Source organism: Eubalaena glacialis, chromosome 2, assembly GCF_028564815.1.
Source record: "Eubalaena glacialis isolate mEubGla1 chromosome 2, mEubGla1.1.hap2.+ XY, whole genome shotgun sequence".
NCBI classification, from domain to species: Eukaryota; Metazoa; Chordata; class Mammalia; order Artiodactyla; family Balaenidae; genus Eubalaena; species Eubalaena glacialis.
In genome coordinates, this window is record NC_083717.1 from 151,710,537 (window position 1) to 151,730,183 (window position 19,647).

Below are 19,647 nucleotides of genomic sequence, written 5' to 3' on the forward strand. Positions count from 1 at the left end.
CCTCATCAGCCTCACGGAGGATGACACCTAAGGACAACTTGATAATTGTGAAAATGAAACAATGACATTGATAATGGCTAACATGGGGCACTTACTTTGAGCCAGGAATTGTGCTAAGTGTCTGACAATATATTAACATCCGTAAGTATATACTGTAACTATAAGTATGTGTATATATGTATATATACCTGTATAGAATACAACTATTACTGTCACCATTTTACAAGAAGGAGCTCTGTCAGAGGGGTGAGCTAATTTGCCTACAATTACTGTATAAATGGTAGAACCAGGATGAGGCTGTGGACCCAGGACCCAAGCAGTCTGGCAGACAAAGATTGTCCTGGAAGAGCACAGACTCTGAAAACAGCTATGTTGCAAAATACAAAACTTCAAGGCCTGAGGGATTATACTGGGAAGCCGGGGGAGCAGGCGAAGTTGCTCCCAGAAAATAGAGATAAGAGGGGGTGGATGAAAAGGATGAGGTCAGATTTACTGAGCATCCACCTGACCTCACACCCCATGTTCCTTCCACTACATTGTGACACAGAGACAGAACTTATTAGAATTCCCCTCCTTCTCCCCAGGTTGAGGACATTTCTCAATCATATGCCCATTTATCTAGAGAGAAAGAGTCACACAAAGAAAGCAGTGTACAACTGTGGAGCTGCCCAGAGGCACTGTCCCATCTGCTCGCACAGTAGAGCCATCACTGCCTCACACGTGTGCAATGAGAAGTCTGAGGCCAAGCCTCTTTTTCCCTTGAATCCCTTTGGCTGGTCATAGCTCTGTTCTACAGCACTGGTCCTGCTCTCTTCTCCAATAACAAACTGATGAATGTAACCAGACAGAAGAATTTATGTGGATAGCACCAACCTTTCGGGTAAGATTTATCTTCAAAAAATTGTAAAGCTTGTGGGATAGTGCCATGGAGTTTGGGGATGGTGAGGCCTGAGCAAGGATCTGTAGTGGACGCCATGATGTGCCAGCCCACGTCCTCCTTCTGGACTGAAGAACTGAGTCCCCCAGTTGCTGGGACACAGCGTCCTCTGGGAATATCCTGGCTGAAGAGAGCTCTACCTGGGCAGCACATACCCAGTGACTGACCGCTGTGCCCTGCCCCATCGAGGGGAAACTCTGAAGGACCATCCTCACTCCAGAGCTCCCTGAAGGCCAACTGAGACCTCGACTGAGTCTGTGTCACAGCTCAGCTTCACCCTCTGCACAACCCTTGTCCTTCCCTTCCTCAGTTGTTAATCCCAAGAGCTCTCCTAATAAACATCTTGCATGCTAATCTCCATTTCGGAGACCGCTTCCCAGGGAACTCCACTGTGACAGGATCTGATCAGGTCACCTTTAGAGGAGAGAAGATATGCTCTAGTTGCCTCTCTACTCACTCACCACCTGTGAAAAGCAGTGCATTTCCAAAGTGTGTTTCAGAAGAAATATTTGAGCGCTGGAGGAAAACCTAATTGCTAGCCTATCTCATTAGGAACTATATCTCACTTTTCTTTTTCTCCATGTCCCTGGTTCTCTTGCCTTTTCATTCTATTACACTGTGAGTTGCTCAAGGGTAGGGCCATCTCTGTACACCTTTGTGGCACCCCTGGTGCCTTGCAGAGATCATGAAGTGCTCAATACCAGACTTGATGCCTGTGCTCTCCTCTCATGCTGATTAAGTCCCAAATGCATTCATGTCTTATTCCTGCTACTTTCCAGCAGTTCCTCATAAATAAATTACGGGCTAAGGTGATTTGGGGGTGAATCATATGTTAATCATTTATGTATATGTTTCATCATTAAACCCAGACTTTCTACGCCACTGCTTTAGAAATCTTGGGACAGGGATTAATGTGTAGTAGGTTGAATTGTGGCCCTAAACAGGTATGCCCACTTCCAAATCCCCAGAACCTATAAATGTTACCTTATTTGGAAAAAGGATCCGTGCAGATGTACTTAAGTTAAAGATGTTGAGATGAGATGATCCTGGATTACCAGGGTGGACCCTAAATCGAATGACAAGTGTCCCATAAGAGACAAAAAAAGAGAAGTCACAGAGAGACAGAAGAGGAGGCGGCAATGTAATGGGGAGGGGGCGGCAGAGACTGAAATGATACAGCTGTAAGCCAAGATGCTTGGGGCCAGCAGAAGCTGGAAAAGGCTAGGGACAGAATCTCCCTAGAGCCCTCGATTTCAGACCTCTTGCCTTCAGAACTGTGAGAGAATAAATTTCTGTGGTTTTATGCCACCAGCTTGTGGTGACTTGTTATAGCACTCCTGGAAAACTAATACTTCTGGGAACTGGAAAATCCAGAGACGGTTCTACCTCTACTGTAAGATCTATGTGTTGGGACTTGGATTTCTACTCCAGCCATTCCCAGATACCACCCTGTGTCTCCGCCTTTGCAGATGACCTCATAGGGAGGGCATTGAGGTCACCCAGTAAATTTGCAGCTGCTTCTGATGCCCGTGGCACAGTGTTGGCCAAGCCAGGGCCTAAAGAAAGGCCAGAGCATTAGACACCCCAGAGGAGGGAGACAGAGCCTCATTTGGGTGAATTTTCCAACACTTAAAGATTTTATTGAATTAATAATCCAACTGCTCAAAAAAACCAAAACAAACCTCAAGAAAAGGCAGTACTGGGACTTCTCTGGTGGTGCAGTGGTTAAGAATCCACCTGCCAATGCAGGGGACACGGGTTCAACCCCTGGTTCAGGAAGATCCCTCATGTCGTGAAGCAACTAAGTCCATGTGCCACAACTACTGAGCCCCTGCATGCCACTACTACTGAACCCACGTGCCTAGAGCCTGTGCTCCACAACAAAGACAAGCCACCGCTATGAGAAGCCCGTGCACTGCAACGAAGAGTAGCCCCCGCTCGCCGCCTACTAGAGAAAGCCAGCGAGCAGTAATGAAGATGCAACGCAACCCAAAATAAATAAATAAATAAATTTATAAATAAATAATAATGCTTTAAAAAGAAAGAAAAAGGCAGTACTATCAGATAATGAATCATAGGCCTTGCTGGAGTGGAAAGGAATTTTTAACAATCATAAACCAACCTTTATTTTTGATGAGAAAATTGAGGTGGCAATGTCTTGATGGCCTATGGCCATATACCTAGTTGGAGCAGAGCCTGAAGCAGAACCCAGAAGCAGGAATTCTAGCCCAACATTCTTCACCATACTAATGTATAACCCTGGAACCTCTTTTTTTGGTCATCTTAACATTTCTAAATTACCACAGAGGATTACTTATCTATGTATTTCAAATGAGCTATATAAAAGTAAAATATTAGTCTTGATTTTGAAAATAGCTGTGTTTCGGATAGATATTAAGAATTCCACACCAGTTTGCATCCTGGTGACATTCAGCTAGATGGAAACAGAAGCAACAGACAAAAGGAAGGCTTAAGAACTGACCTCCCAGCTGCATGGGAAAATGGCTTTGAGACGGTTAACCCCAGCTAGGAAGAGCCCAGGGAAGCAGCATGTCTACACCCTATCCATACATATTCAGATGCTTTGTCAAAAAAGCCCAGTGCTGGAGGATTTCAATTAACAAAGTGGCATGGTTTACCTGATAAAATGCTCCCTGTGTGAGTGTAATTACATATTTATACCCCACAGAGATTTTTTAATTTCTGTTTGGTTTGTTTGCCTTGAAAGTGTTTGTCACTGGGAGTGTTCTTGATGTGCAATTTAAAAGCAGTGTTGGCCAACTGTGTGGCTTGTTTTCATTTTAGATTCATTACAGTTTGAAGATGATGCTTTTCCCCTTGTCTACACACAACAGTGATACTTCCACAAGAAGACAATGCATCAAGGAACAGGAAAAGCATTAAAGGAACACTGTCAAGTACCTGTCTTCTGGTTCTCCCCTAGTAGTTTTCTCTTTTTTTAACCCACTAGCGGCTATTAATTGAATCTAAAATGCATGACAATAGGTTTTCTTTCTTTGAAACAAGTTTACTTGTTTCATCTGTTCATAAAGCTTTTCCTTCACTCCTACCCCATCAATATAGCAAATAAAGCTGAAAGAACCGCAGTCCTTTCCATAGTTCTCCAGCCCTCCATTCCCTGATGAATACACAAACACGCAGATACAGATTGCTGATTAATTGGAGTTGCTTTCATTCCATCACTAAGCAGCAGAGCCCCTGCTATGTGCCGGGGACCACTGTTCAACTTTGGATATTCAGAGATAAGTCTTGGTCCCTGACCTCATGGGGCTGTATGCTAGCAGAGAAGCCAGGCATGGAGAGAAGCAACTATAGCCTAGCATAGCAAGTGCTGTCAACAAGGTGTGTGTGAGGCACCGTGGAGACAGAAATCAGTTCTGCCCAAGGCAGGCTTCATGGAGGAGGAGGTGGCTCTTAAAGAGATCGCCTCGCAGACATGCAAGTTCACCAATTGCTCAGACCAGAGATAAAGCCCTGAATAAGACCAACATGGTCCCCGAATTCGTTCTGCTAGGAGGGAGCAAACACTAAGGAAGAGAACAAAAAGGATTTTTCATTGCAAATAATCGTGATCAGTGCTGTGAAGGGACTAATGATAGAGATGACATAAGGAAGGGAACTCCTTTACATGGCTGGTCAGAGAAGGCCTCTCTAAGGAGGTGACATTTGAGTTGACACATGAAGGATGACAAGGAGCTCATCATGTGCAAAGCTAAGGGGAGGGCAAGTGCCAGGCCCAGAGAGGGGCTGGAACAGGCAAGGAGCAGAGAGACAGTGTTGCCAGTACAGCAAGGCAGAGAAAATGGGGAGTTCAGCTGGACCCAGGTCCCAGAGGGCTTTCGAGGACGTAGCAAATGTTTGGATTTTACTCCCAGAAATGCAAATCAAAACCACAATGAGGTATCACATCACACCTGTTAGGAAGGCTATCACCAAAGAGATAAGAGGTAACAAAATTTGGTGAGGATGTGAAGAAAAAGGAACCCTTGTGTACTGTTGTTGGGAAGGTAAATCGGTACAGCCACTGTGGATAATTCATGGATAATTTTTTGATATTTCTCAAACAATTAAAAATAGAACTGTCATATGATACAGCAATTCCACTTCTGGACATATATTCAAAGGAAATGAAAATAGGATCTTGACAATACATCTGCCCTCCATTGCTCATAGCAGTACTATTTATAATAGCCAAGATATGGAAACCACCGAAGTGTTCATTAACAGATGAATGGATAAAGAAGATGTGGGGTGTGTGTGTGTATGTGTGTGTGTGTGTAATGGAATATTACTCAGCCATGAGAAAGAAGGAAATCCTGCCATTTGCAACAACATGGGCATTATTCTAAGTGAAATAAGTCAGACAGAAGAAGATAAATACTGTGTGATTTTATACGTGGAATCTAGAAAAGCTGAACCCATAGAAACAGAAAGTAGAATGGTGGTTACCAGGGGCTGGAGGGTGAGAGATATGGGGAGATGTTGGTCAAAGGGTACACATTTCCAGGTGCAAGACGAATAAATTCTGGGGATCTAACATACAGCATGGTGATTGTTGCTAATAACACTGTATTATATACTTGAAAGAGAGTAGGTCTTAAATGTTCTCACCACAAAAAAGAACTGGTGATTATGTGGTGTGATGGAGGTGTTAACTACCATTATAGTGGTAATCAATTTACAATATATATGTATCAAGTCAACACCTTGTACACCTTAAACTTTATAATGTTATATGCCAATTATATGTCTAAAGTTGGAAAAAATTATTACAATAAAAAAGAAAGATTTTATTCACAGAGAAATAAAAAGTCATTGAAGGATTTTAAGCAGGGAAATTATGTAATTTGATATAGTCTGTTAAAAAACATCAGTTTGGCTACATTTGGAGTATGGGTAAGGGAGGAAGAGTTGAAACGATGACAAAACTGAGAAGGTAACTGGGTAATTCTTTGGTTAGTGTCTATACTCTCTAATAGACTGTAATCTCCATGGGGCAAGAGCAATGTAACAACTCATATCAACATGCCAGACACATGGTAGGAATTCAAGGAATAATTACTGAATGAATGAATGAATAAATGGCATCCTGAGTCAAAACCAGCCTATGCAAAGGCAAGGGAGCTTGCTGACTTTACAGCTTATCACAGACCAGAATACTTTCCATTCTGAGAGACAGAATTTGTGCCATGGCCAGCCAAAGGCATTCCCACACATGCCCACAAGGAAGCCAACCTGCCCTGTGTTTCTCTCATGCAGTTCACCTCACTTACTCAAACATTCATCAGTAGGCTCACGGAAAGGGGTATGCATGGGGAGAAGAAGCAATCAACAGACTGAGTTGTGCTGGCCTAGAAAAGACAGTAGTTTAGTGCCATTGAATGCCTGCAACTAGATACAATATGGATCACTGAGTCAAAGATGCACAGACCTTGGCATCCCACCCCACCGCTAAGCTGCCGAGTTTTATTCCAAAACATTCTGAGTGGCTCTTGGAACTCCTGTTTTGATCTGCTCGGTATTTTTTTCTCTTCCCCTTCCTTCCTTGGAAAAGCACCCCTATTTCCTTGGTGATTTCAAATGATTTTTAGTAGAGTTCTTGATCACAGTAAATCACTCTGCTTTTGGCCACAGAGCTGAACGTATGACTCAGACTTGGCCAATTATGGTATCCTTTGGCCCTGACCAGACAGACTGGTCCAAGAGATAGTACTTGGTTGCTAGTAGACTGCTTTCCCTCCACATGGCGAGAATTTCTCTGCAGCAGGAAAGAATAAGACGAATATATAATACAAAGAGAAGAAGAAGTAAATGCACAAAGTCAAGAGACAGAGAGAGACAGAACAGACCTCATCCCTGAGGTCCTGGATCCAGCAATGCCTGACCTCCAGGTAACATGAGTTAATGGATTTGCATTTGTGTTTAATCTAACTGAAATTGGAGTTCTGTTGATTGCAACCAAAAAGTCCCTTTCAGTCCTCTCCCTGGCTCCATCCAGTTCTCCTGTTTTAGGAACCTAGAACAGAAGCAGTTTACCGGTAGGCAGAGATTCTCAGTCGGAAACTACAAGTCAGGTTGTCAATTCTAGCTGAGAGCCAGAGAAACAAGCTCCACAGAAAATTATGCTAATTCCATTTGTAATAGGTCTCTGAATTTCCAGCATTCTATATTCATAGGATAGCCTCTTTTATCACACCCAGAATAGTCCCATCAACAGGGCGTCCAACAGAAGTCCTTAACTGGCTACTATGAATATCTGGGCCCTGAGTTGCTCACTTCTTAGGGAATTACCTTTAAGAACAAGAGTACTGACTATTTTCTAATAGTTGTGCCAGCCCATGGTGAAGGCTCACTCTCTGGGAGCCAGTATATCTTAAAGAAATTACCCTTTGCCGTGTGACCCCTGCTCCCCTAATCTTCCTAAACTGTTTTTTTTTTAACTTTTAATTTCCCTTCAAATAGAGTGAACATGGCATTGGATGTTCCAATACGCTCATGCTGGCTACTATGGAGTCAAATTGAGGGTTTCATTACTATTCACTGTTCACTGATGTAAAACCAATCAGCAAAATAAAAACATATGTCAAAGAGTAGAGAACTTTGAGTTGGGATGTGCTGTGAACTAGACAAAGGACTCCCCTCATAATCAGATCTTTACAGAGTGGCCTCAACATTTAGTCTGAATTTTGTTGCTGAGGACATCTGTAGCCTAAGGCATACTCATATATAAAGAACATACAGACACAATCTGATACTAACGAAAAACGATTTTGGAGCCACTTAGCCTCCTTATAGGCATTCCTCACTGTTCTTTATCTTTAAAATTACTCTCAAAATTTCACCTAATGCTAATTTTGCCTTAATTTTTCTTAATCATAGTTTACCAGCCAACCAGTCAGTACGTATGGACTGGGAAGGTCCTATGTATCTATGTTCTGGTAGACGCTCAGTTAAGGGAATAAGGAACAACAGATGTAGAAAAGGCATGGGCAGGAAGGGTGATATTTGTGGGAGTACAGATACTTCCACAGAGTGGCAGCTTTCATGCCACCCCAAGAGGCTGACATACAGATGGAATAAAAGAACCACATGGGATCAACCTTGAGGACCACCATATGGCAAGCCCAAGGCTGTGCAAGTTCTTACCCTGGAGATATGGAGCGCTACCTGGAGAATGTCTCTGGGGAGTGAGAATGGTGGGTGGGAATAATATAACTGGGCAGGCCAACCAGAATAATATAATTGGGCATGGTTACATATTAGTGGTCTCTTGAAAATGTGTCATAAAGCTAGGTTATATGATAGCAATTAATCATTAGGGTTTATTGAGCATTTACAATGTGTTCTGCACTATTCTAAACACTGTACACACGTTATTTTATCCTCACATACTATCCTTATTTTTAGATGGGGAAAATGAGGCACAGAGTTGTTAAGTGACTTGTCCAAAGACACACAGCCAGTTGATAATAGAACTGAGATTTGAAGTCCATATTGAACCATACTGATGCTCACCAACATGTTGGGATGATATAATTGTCCACATTGTCACTCACAATCCATTCCTCTCCTTTGCATTTTGCTCATTTGGGGCCTTCATTTCAGGTACGTGACTGATATTTCCCAAGGAGAAATTAAATATCTACATTTATTCTCTTTAGAGATTCTATTTCCCTTTTAAAAAGTGTGAAATTTAGAAATCCACAGACCTCCACAAAAATAAACATCCATATTCTATGCATGTGCACTTCTTTCAAATTTTCACTGACTCTAGCTGTAGGATTTGCCCCACTGACTCCAAATTGAGAACGAGTTCAGTGATCCAGTGACTATAGTGAAGGGACAGCTCAGGGTCTCTCCTGTTGGTATGCAGGTATGACACATTTTAAATGGTGGTGTGTGAAGTTCAAATGCTTGGTAAATTTGCTGCATAAGTCAATAAAAATTTTAAAAAATAATAATAATTACATATTTATTCACTAGACCACCTGGAACACAGTCATGTTACTTTAGTCAGCATTCAGGGAAAGGCAAGGTTTTCATTTTTCTCTTTTTTAGAAGAAAGCATACTGCTGAGACTATTAAAGAAAACACAAATCTCCTAGCTGTTTGGGAAGGCTCCAAAAGAGTGAAAGTGAGAAGTTGTTACCAGCAATGTTTGGATGAAAATGTAAAATCTTTGTCTTTAAAAATGTTTGTTTAACTGAGGAAAGTTTACACAACTTGTGGAGAATTACAGTGGAAGAAATTCCATTTTGCTTCTACCATCATCCGTTTTCTCTGCCTGACAACTGTCCCCATTTCAGTCTGCTGGGGCATTAGTGATGCTTAAAATGATCAGAAAGAAATAACATTTCTTATTAAGATGAGGAAGAATGCAATTAGCTCAAAATGAGAAATTTGCATCCCTCATGGTCCACACACATTTGGAATAATTTCTTCTAAAATAAGTTTGTCAATCAGATTTTTATTCTGATTTCTCCTTGCCCATTGCTAATGAACAGGGTAGAGAATATTTGGAAAGTTCCTAAAACCACTGACCCTTTGGCAAGCACAGAACTCTATATCCTATAAATGTTCAGTAAATATTTGTTGACTAAATTTTTAAAAGTGCCTATATAAATTAGTGATCAATTAGTGATTAATGATCAATGAATGTATTTATTTAAGTGCTTTTTGGGAAAAACTCCACTTGAGGCAGAGGTAAGGTAATGAATGTTTAGGTTTCTTTGTAACATTCTCTTGTCTCCTCCTCCCTAAACTCCTTCTTTACTTTCAGCCAACCCTAGATATGGGCGCCACAAGTAGATGACAATTAATAATGGATGAGCCAAAGTGTGCCAGAATGGCCCCTTTGTTCCAAGTTTCTAGAGCTTAAGTCATAGTATCCCCATTAACACTTTCTTCTTCTCATATTAATATAGGAATTATAAATCCCAGGAAACCATATCTATTCCTTATCATACTGAGATGATAATGTGGCAAAAGGAAAGATATGAAAATACCACATTGGGCTGTCAAATTACAGCTCAGGAGCCCTCTGGTGTTTCCTAATCATGGGGTTCGTGTAGGGAAGCTCTTTTAAAAAGCTCTTGATTCTTGGGGCCACCTTCCCCCCAAAATCTAATTAAGTCGTCGTGACAGTTGGGGATCTAAAATTTTTTAACTTCCTTTCTTGGTGTCAGCCATGTCTACAAACAATTTCTTCACATCGCAACAGTACAGTCCCTAAGATGTATTCAAGCACATGTAGTATTTAGATGACAAACATGAATACAGGAGATATGGGTGTACTAGAAAGCATATATTTGGTTTCCTGTGAAGTAGATACTTAGCTGACTAAGATATTAATGATTAGATTCTAGATTACATTCACTTTATGTTGATTGCTCCGCAATGGCCTAGAAAACAACTGAGTTTTTTTGAAGTAAGCACCTTTCTACTCTATCAAGGTCAAATGTTTTACCTGATGTACTTAACTAACCATGTAAAATATTATATCAGCAAGCCTACGAGGCACTTAGAGATATATTCACATTTGCATAATGTCCTCTGTAAGTTAGTCTTTGGTCCTTAAGGGTGTTTAGAATAACTGCATGTAAGAATATACTTAATCCAATCTCATTTTAGCTTTTGCTCTTTTAAGATTTCAAAATTAATAAATCCTCCTGATACTCCAAATTACCATGAGCTTTTATAAGCATAACTTTGTAACTTTAACCCATTTATGAACATACCCCATAGGCAAATGTACTAATGAATAAGAAATAACATTAGAAGTTTAAAAGATGGTCTCTTTATGAAGTAATGTAAGAAAATCCTGTTAGCTGGATCAACTACAAAAGTGCGATTTCTTAAAAAATAGAAAATCCGTCACAAAATTACATGTAATTACAATAACCAAAGGATAGGAAGTAAGAATAGTTGAAGTACCATGCATTATTTAACTTAGTACATGTTATCACTTGCTTGCATATGGATGAAAGCAGGAAGAAAGGAGCCGACAAACTCAATGCCTGTGGCTAAAGAAATTGTGGTATTTTGTACCTGACTTCCTGGTATGTGAATTCTTGACCAAAGCTATCAACACACCTGACAGGCAGACTGTGTTTCAAGCTCCTTGTCATTATCTGCCGGTCCCCTCTCTTCTTTCACACCCTTCTCATTGCCTACTTCATTACATGGTTAACCCATAGAGTAAAGGCAGTGCCAGATGTCTCCTTCAGAGCCCAAAGAAATGTTAAAATCAGCTTGATCAACACACTGGACCTCGCCTTTGGAAGGACAATAAAATTATGAGCTGTATGTTGTCATTATAGGCAGGTGTGCATGTGAATTTCTACCTTTCTTTGATTTTATTCACTACAAAAATGCCATAAATACCATATTACACACACCTCTAGTTTACTGATGAGGACACTGAGACACAGAGGGGATAAATCACTTCCCAATGTCACACAGCTACTCCCTGCAGGAGCAGAAAATAGAATTTAGATTTGCTGAGATTCTAATCTTCTACGGTTCACGGAAGGGATATCCAAAAAGAGGACGAAGTGTTGCCATAAAGAATTTGAAAGAAAGATTATGAAGAGCAAGAAATGATATTAGATAAGCCCTGAATATAGAGCAAGAGTCCAGCATACGGACCATCAGAGTCTTAATGACAGAATAGAATAACTAGCATGTTATCTGTGGCTGAGATTGCCAGGCTCCATCTGGCCCTGGGAAAGGTGAAGAAGCAGTGATCCAGTGGATGCTTCCAGATTGGAAAAGTGGAGGCTGACTTCTGAAGGCCATTCCTGGAACAGGCACTCTCTTACGTTGCTGAGAACCATCCTGGAAAGCACCTTGGCAATCAAAAGTCTGTATCCTTCATGTTTTAAGTAAAACTGAAACGTGGGCAAAACTTATGCTCAAAAGCTAACTGTAGACTTATTTATATGGTGAAAAATTAGGAATAACTTAAATATCCAACAAATAGAGAACAGTTAAGTAAATGATGGTGTATTCATGTGACAAAATATTATATATCATGGGCAAGTGCTTTCTCTATAATGTGTATTGAGTGAAAAAAAACTACATACACTTATCCAATAAAAATAAAATGATTCCCAAGAAATACATTAAAATGTTAATAGTGATTTTATCTCTGAATGGTAGGACTTTGACATTTTTGATATTTTCCAAATTATCTGCAATGAGCATGTATTACTTTTATAATCAGAAATACAACAAAAGTAAAACATACTGGGCTTCCCTGGTGGCACAGTGGTTGAGAATCTGCCTGCCAATGCAGGGGACACGGGTTCGAGCCCTGGTCTGGGAAGATCCCACATGCCACGGAGCAACTGGGCCCGTGAGCCACAACTACTGAGCCTGCGTGTCTGGAGCTTGTGCTCCGCAATAAGAGAGGCCACGGCAGTAAGAGGCCCGCGCACCGCAATGAAGAGTGGCTCCCGCTCGCCACAACTAGAGAAAGCCCTCGCACAGAAACGAACACCCAACACAGCCAAAAACAAACAAATAAATAAATAATTTTTTTTAAAAAAGGTAAAACATACTATTTTACCCATATTGAACTTTTATATTGTGTGACTTTTACAACAATCAAAAAAAAAATTCAAGAAAAAAAAGAACACAAGAAACATTAAAAAAATTGCCATACTGGATTCTTATACTCTATTGATGGAAAGATGAATTAATATTGTTTAGTGTATAAGGGTATATGTAAGGATGGTCATTGAAGAATTATTTGTAAAAGTAAAAAATTAGAGAAAACAAAAGTCTATTAGCAAGCTATCTTCTAGTTTGAGGAGGGGCAAGGCTGCAGATGGCTTCTTTCCTTTCCTGGGGTAGCCTTTTCTGACCTTCTGTAAGAATGAAGCCTAGGTGACCTAATTTTAAGAAGACCTATGTGAGGAGGATTGACTTCATTGCCTATGCATTGTTAAAGAGTTTTTGTTTTATTTTATTTTGTTTTCTGTGCCTCATGAAAATTTGGGGACTAGATTAAGCCGTGTGGATGAAAGGCTCTTGGTGCTGCAGCCAGGCGTCAGGGCTCTGAGGTGGGAGAGCCAAGTTCAGGACACTGGGAAACAAGAGACCTCCCAGCTCCACGTAATATCAAACGGCGAAAATCTCCCAGAGATCTCGATCTCAACGTCAAGACCCAGCTTCATTCAATGACCAGCAAGCTACAGTGCTGGACACCTTATGCCAAACAACTAGCAAGACAGGAACACAACCCCATCCATTAGCAGAGAGGCTGCCTAAAATCATAATAAGGCCACAGACACCCCAAAACACACCACCAGACGTGGACGTGCCCACCAGAAAGCCAAGATCCAACCTCATCCACCAGAACACAGGCACTAGGCCCCTCCACCAGGAAGCCTGCACAACCCACTGAACCAACCTTAGCCACTGGGGAGAGACACCAAAAACAACGGGAACTACAAACCTGCAGCCTGTGAAAAGGAGACCCCAAACACAGCAAGTTAAGCAAAATGAGAAGACAGAAAAACACACAGCAGATGAAGGAGCAAGGCAAAAACCCACCAGACCTAACAAATGAAGAGGAAATAGGCAGTCTACCTGAAAAAGAATTCAGAATAATGATAGTAAAGATGATCCAAAATCTTGGAAATAGAATAGAGAAAATACAAGAAACGTTTCACAAGGACCTAGAAGAACTAAAGAGCAAACAAACAGAGATGAACAACACAATAAATGAAATTAAAAATTCTCTAGAAGGGATCAATAGCAGAATAAATGAGGCAGAAGAACGGATAAGTGACCTGGAAGATAAAATAGTGGAAATGACTACTGCAGAGCAGAATAAAGAAAATATAATGAAAAGAATTGAGGACAGTCTCAGAGACTTCTAGGAAAACATTAAACGCACCAACATTCGAATTATAGGGGTCCCAGAAGAAGAAGAGAAAAAGAAAGGGACTGAGAAAATATTTGAAGAGATTATAGTTGAAAACTTCCCTAATATGGGAAAGGAAATAGTTAATCAAGTCCAGGATGCACAGAGAGTCACATACAGGATAAATCCAAGGAGAAACACGCCAAGACACATATAAATCAAACTATCAAAAATTAAATACAAAGAAAAAATATTAAAAGCAGCAAGGGAAAAACAACAAATAACACACAAGGTAATCCCCATAAGGTTAACAGCTGATCTTTCAGCAGAAACTCTGCAAGCCAGAAGGGAGTGGCAGGACATATTTAAAGTGATGAAGGAAAAAAACCTACAACCGAGATTACTCTACCCAGCAAGGATCTCATTCAGATTTGATGGAGAAATTAAAACCTTTACAGACAAGCAAAACCTAAGAGAATTCAGCACCACCAAACCAGCTTTACAACAAATGCTAAAGGAACTTCTCTAGGCAGGAAACACAAGAGAAGGAAAAGACCTACAATAACAAACCTAAAACAATTAAGAAAATGGTAATAGGAACATACATATCGATAATTACCTTAAATGTAAATGGATTAAGTGCCCCAACCAAAAGACATAGACTGGCTGAATGGATACAAAAACAAGACCCGTATATATGCTGTCTACAACAGACCCACTTCAGACCTAGGGACACATACAGACTGAAAGTGAGGGGATGGAAAAAGATATTCCATGCAAATGGAAATCAAAAGAAAGCTGGAGTAGCAAGTCTCATATCACGCAAAAGAGACTTTAAAATAAAAACTATTACAAGAGACAAAGAAGGACACTACATAATGATCAAGGGATCGATCCAAGAAGAAGATATAACAATTGTAAATATTTATGCACCCAACATAGGAGCACCTCAATACATAAGGCAAACACTAATAGCCATAAAAGGGGAAATCGACAGTAACACAATCTTAGTAGGGGACTTTAACACCCCACTTTCATCAATGGACAGATCATCCAAAATGAAAATAAATAAGGAAACACAAGTGTTAAATGATCCATTAAACAAGATGGACTTAACTGATATTTATAGGACATTCCATCCAAAAACAACAGAATACACATTCTTCTCAAGTGCTCATGGAACATTCTCCAGGATAGATCATATCTTGGGTCACAAATCAAGCTGTGGTAAATTTAAGAAAATTTAAATCATATCAAGTATCTTTTCCGACCACAATGCTATGAGACTAGATAGCAATTACAGGAAAAAATCTGTAAAAAATACAAACACATGGAGGCTAAACAATACACTACTTAATAACCAAGAGATCACTGAGGAAATCAAAGAGGAAATCAAAAATACCTAGAAACAAATGACAATGAAAACACGAGGACCCAAAACCTATGGGATGCAGCAAAAGCAGTTCTAAGAGGGAAGTTTATAGCAATACAATCCTACCTCAAGAAACAAGAAACATCTCAAATAAACAACCTAACCTTACACCTAAAGCAATTAGAGAAAGAAGAACAAAAAAATCCCAAAGTTAGCAGAAGGAAAGAAATCATAAAGATCAGATCAGAAATGAATGAAAAAGAAATGAAGGAAACAATAGCAAAGATCAATAAAACTAAAAGCTGGTTCTTTGAGAAGATAAACAAAATTGATACACCATTAGCCAGACTCATCAAGAAAAAAAGGGAGAAGACTCAAATCAATAGAATTAGAAATGAAAAAGGAGAAGTAACAACTGACACTGCAGAAATACAAAGGATCCTGAGAGATTACTACAAGCAACTCTATGCCTATAAAATGGACAACCTGGAAGAAATGGACAGATTCTTAGAAATGCACAACCTGCCGAGACTGAACCAGGAAGAAATAGAAAATATGAACAGACCAATCACAAGCACTGAAATTGAAACTGTGATTAAAAATCTTCCAACAAACAGAAGCCCAGGACCAGATGGCTTCACAGGCGAATTCTATCAAACATTTAGAGAAGAGCTAACACCTATGCTTCTCAAACTCTTCCAAAATATAGCAGAGGGAGGAACACTCCCAAACTCATTCTACAAGGCCACCATCACCCTGATACCAAAACCAGACAAAGATGTCACAAAGAAAGAAAACTACAGGCCAATATCACTGATGAACATAGATGCAAAAATCCTCAACAAAATACTAGCAAACAGAATCCAACAGCACATTAAAAGGATCATACACCATGATCAAGTGGGGTTTATCCCAGGGATGCAAGGATTCTTCTATATATGCAAATCAATCAATGTGATACACCATATTAACAAACTGAAGGAGAAAAACCATATGATCATCTCAATAGATGCAGAAAAGCTTTTGACAAAATTCAACACCCATTTATGATAAAAACCCTCCAGAAAGTAGGCATAGAGGGAACTTTCCTCAACATAATAAAGGCCATATATGACAAACCCATAGCCAACATCGTCCTCAATGGTGAAAAACTGAAACCATCTCCACTAAGATCAGGAACAAGACAAGGTTGCCCACTCTCACCACTATTATTCAACATAGTTTTGGATACATCATAGTTTAGTCACAGCAAACAGAGAAGAAAAATAAATAAAGGGTATCCAAATCGGAAAAGAAGAAGTAAAGCTGTCACTGTTTGCAGATGACATGATACTACACATAGAGAATCCTAAAGATGCCACCAGAAAACTATTAGATCTAATCAATGAATTTGGTAAAGTAGCAGGATACAAAATTAATGCACAGAAATCTCTTGCATTCCTATACACTAATGGTGAAAAATCTGAAAGTGAAATTAAGAAAACACTCCCATTTAGCATTGCAACAAAAAGAATAAAATACCTAGGAATAAACCTACCTAAGGAGACAAAAGACCTGTATGCAGAAGATTATAAGACACTGATGAAAGAAATTAAAGATGATACAAACAGCTGGAGAGATATACCATGTTCTTGGATTGGAAGAATCAACATTGTGAAAATGACTATACTACCCAAAGCAGTCTACAGATTCAATGCAATCCTTATCAAACTACCAATGACCTTTTTCACAGAACTAGAACAAAAAATTTCACAATTTGTATGGAAACACGAAAGACCCTGAATAGCAAAAGCAATCTTGAGAAAGAAAAACGGAGCTGGAGGAATCAGGCTCCCAGGCTTCAGACTATGCTACAAAGCTACAGTAATCAAGGCAGTATGGTACTGGCACAAAAACAGAAATATAGATCAATGGAACAGAATAGAAAGTCCAGAGATAAACCCACGCACATATGGTCACCTTATTTTTGATAAAGGAGACAAGAATATACAGTGGAGAAAAGACAGCCTCTTCAGTAAGTGGTGCGGGGAAAGCTGGACAGCTACATGTAAAAGAATGAAAGTAGAACTCTCCCTAACACCATACACAAAAATAAACTCAAAATGGATTAAAGACCTAAAGGTAAGGCCGGACGCTATCAAACTCTTAGAGGAAAACATAGGCAGAACACTCAATGACATAAATCACAGCAAGATCCTTTTTGACCCACCTCCTAGAGAAATGGAAATAAAAACAAAAATAAACAAATGGGACCTAATGAAACTTAAAAGCTTTTGTACAGCAAAGGAAACTATAAACAAAACAAAAAGACAACCCTTAGAATGGGAGAAAATATTTGCAAATGAAGCAACTGACAAAGGATTCATCTCCAAAATTTACAAGCAGCTCATGCAGCTCAATAACAAAAAAACAAACTACCCAATCCAAAAATGGGCAGAAGACCTACATAGACATTTCTCCAAAGAAGATATACAGATTGCCAACAAACACATGAAAGAATGCTCAACATCATTAATCATTAGAGAAATGCAAATCAAAACTACAATGAGATATCATCTCACACCAGTCAGAATGGCCATCATCAAAAAATCTACAAACAATAAATGCTGGAGAGGGTGTGGAGAAAAGGGAACCCTCTTGCACTGTTGGTGGGAATGTAAATTGATACAGCCACTATGGAGAACAGTAGGGAGGCTCCTTAAAAAACTAAAAATAGAACTACCATACGACCCAGCAATCCCACTACTGGGCATATACCCTTTGAAAACCATAATTCAAAAAGAGTCATGTACCACAATGTTCATTGCAGCTCTATTTACAATAGCCAGGACATGGAAGCAACCTAAGTGTCCATCAACAGATGAATGGATAAAGAAGATGTGGCACATATATACAATGGAATATTACCCAGCCATAAAAAGAAAGGAAATTGAGTTATTTGTAGTGAGGTGGATGGACCTAGAGTCTGTCATACAGAGTGAAGTAAGTCAGAAAGAGAAAAACAAATACCGTATGCTAACACATATATATGGAATCTAAGAAAAAAAAAATGGTCATGAAGAACCTAGGGGCAAGACGGGAATAAAGACACAGACCTACTAGAGAATGGACTTGAGGATATGGGGAGGGGGAAGGGTAAGCTGTGACAAAGCAAGAGAGTGGCATGGACATGTATACACTACCAAACGTAAAATCGATAGCTAGTGGGAAGCAGCCGCATAGCACAGGGAGATCAGCTCGGTGCTTTGTGACCACCTGGAGGGGTGGGATAGGTAGGGTGGGAGGGGGGGAGACGCAACAGGGAAGAGATATGGGGATATATGTATATGTATAGCTGATTCACTTTGTTGTACATTAGAAACTAACACACCATTGTAAAGCAATTTTACTCCAATAAAGATGTTAAAAAATTTAAAAAATATATACTATGGGTTAAAAAAAGAAAAGAAGTCTATTAGCAGAAATAGGCAAATAAATTAATAATAATAGTATTAAATTGTTGTTTTTATTATTAAACAGGTTACATGTATTTATCCTTACCATGTGCTAGACACAGTTCTGAGCACTTGAAATGTGTTAACATTTTTAATCCCCACCATAACTCTTTGAAATACATACTATTCTTATTCTCATTTACAGTTGGCATTTTATATTCATATAATATTCATTACATGCAGCTTTTAAAGAATGAGATAGTCTGATGGGCTGACATGGAAAGTCGTCTGTGATATAGTGTTATTCAAATAAAGAAAATCATAAAAGAGAATATTTAAGATGATTACTACCTTCTTTGTTTTTATAAAAGGTGTATACAAAAATGTTTGTAAACATTTGTATACATGAAAAAGTCTGAAACAACAAACTAAATTATTGATAGGGCTTTCTCCAGGGGAATGAGAGTGGAAGTGATGAAGAGAGTGACATTTTCCTTAATATACTTCTAAATTTTTATTTAAAACATAAATATTTATTCTCATAATTGAAATATGATTATAGCCTTAAAAGAACAAAGAAGAATAAAATTACCCTACTTTTATACAACTAATACTTAGGAAGACAAAATATAATCCTGCTGGAAAAAATCCACAAGCCACCTAACAGAAGCTGATGTATATAAGCCAAAAGATGTTTGCTATTACCTTAGTCAAGGGTATATGGATAAAAAAAGTGGGGATGCTTGTGAGCAAAGTTACTCAACAAAGAATGAGAACTACAAGTTTAGGGGGTATAAGAGAGCAAAGGGTATTTATCAGTAAACAGAGGAAATTAATTTGATGAGGTGAGATAGTCTTAATATTTAGGATTTGATTCAGTAGGCATCAGGTAACTACTGTAATTTCTAAGGCAAGAAATGACACGGTAGGTCACAGAATTTAAGAAAAATTCATCTTACAGATGATGTAGATGACGTGGCAGGAGCAAAATGCATAGGTGGTTAGAGCTACT